General features: G+C 29.0%; 1 long non-coding RNA gene across 1 annotated transcript in view; it reads left to right on the top strand.

The window, feature by feature from the left end:
• Positions 1-1,463, top strand: part of LOC129793274 (uncharacterized) — an 11,500-nt gene extending 10,037 nt beyond the window's left edge. The window contains exons 3-4 of the long non-coding RNA XR_008750895.1: positions 450-475; positions 614-1,463. This is a non-coding gene — a long non-coding RNA (uncharacterized LOC129793274). The remainder of the gene's footprint in view (positions 1-449; positions 476-613) is intronic.
• The last annotated feature ends 213 nt before the right edge of the window (positions 1,464-1,676 follow it).

Genomic DNA, 1,676 nt, shown 5'->3' with positions numbered 1-1,676 from the left:
ATACTTTAACTTTTAACTTTTCTTTGTTTTAATCGTTCTTCAAAGGAAATCAAATCGATCGCAAAGTGATATAAAATAAAGTAATTTTTTTTAAATTAATTTTTCTAAAAATGTTTAAATAAAATGATTTTTCATTATAATTTTATCGCAGCATTACGCTATATCGTTCCATAATCATTATTACAATATAAGCATTGTTATGTATAGAGAGAGACATCGTGTTGAGTTGAAAGCGAAACATACATATTGCCTTATTTTATACAACACGGGGTACTACATGCGTATAAGAGAGCTCTCTTTCTCCTTTTCTCTATCGTTTCGTTTCTCGCATAGCAGCTCTTGAGTTAAGCAATATCATACACGTTCCCTCACAGTATCTTTCACATTTTTACAATTTTTGTTCTCACAAAAAAATATTAACAATTTTTTTTTCTCTTTTTTCTTTTCAGATACTTTTTCGTGAACATTTACGATAGTAAATTACATAGTTACGATTGAATTTGATCAACTTAATGGATAAACAAAATTTTACAAAAACTATAAATGGATTGTATTTCGATTGTTTCTTTCATAAAAAAGTATTAATGTTTGTTCTTTCTCTTATTCATTTCAGATATGGGGAAAAGCTGCATTTCATCAATTGTAACTCATAGTAGTGCGAATTTGTAAACTAATCGTGGATCTGTATTGGTGATGACCGTAACGGAGTTACATCTTGAATCTCTCTCAGCAGTCATAAACACATGAATGCAGTGAACACGACGTGAATCCATATTATGTAGTGTAGATACAGAAAAATCAATACGAGATATAAGAGCTTTCATCCATTCCGTATCTCTGAAGAACTTGACATCATCACCCAAGCAGATAGTTATTTTTCTTTACAGGAAAACGATGTATTTAATGAATTGATTTCCGTTTGTGCTAGGGTAATTCCATTTGGTCAGGAAAATGCTCGCATTTTGATCAGAAGTAGTTTTACGTAATTTTGCTTGATGATAAATGGGTCAGTACGTTTTATATGGAAAAATAATTAAATTCATAAAAATTAATTTTTTCATGTATGGGGGTTAGCTTGTGATCCAATTGACATGAAGGGTTAATTATTGAAATGTGAAATCTTGAAAAATGTACAGTACAACCAAAATTTTTATTACCGTAAGATGGGGTGTTTTGGGATTCATTTTTAGAGGTATTTTTAAGGCTAATTTGTAAGAAAATGCTTAAGTCAGGAAAATATGAAAAATGCTTAGAAAAAGATTGAAAACAATTAATAAAAATTTCGAGGTAAATTGTGATATTTTTTTTTTACTTTAAATTATCATATTTTGTTGCTAAGAAAAATTCAAAATTTTTTTAAAATAAATTCATAAAGTTGAATAAAATAAAAGAATAATAATAATAAAGTCTTTATTCACAAGTTTACAAACAGCAGGGAAGTCTAGATTTATTTAAATTCATGAACATTAATTTTTTCATGTATGGGGGTTAGCTTGTGATCCAAATGACATGAAGGGTTAATTGCTGAAATTCATTTAATAAAATATTCTCATAAAACCAAAGAATTTATTTTGCAGAAGATTGATCAGAGAAATTCACAATAACAGGAAATATAGTATTGAACGTCGATCACCCACAGTCACCTACCCGTACCCCCTCATGGCAACAGGAGGGTT

The sequence above is a fragment of the Lutzomyia longipalpis genome, chromosome 3 (assembly GCF_024334085.1).
Source record: "Lutzomyia longipalpis isolate SR_M1_2022 chromosome 3, ASM2433408v1".
NCBI lineage: Eukaryota > Metazoa > Arthropoda > Insecta > Diptera > Psychodidae > Lutzomyia > Lutzomyia longipalpis.
The sequence above is the reverse complement of the archived record's forward strand: the minus strand, read 5'-3'. Positions and strand labels throughout refer to the sequence as shown.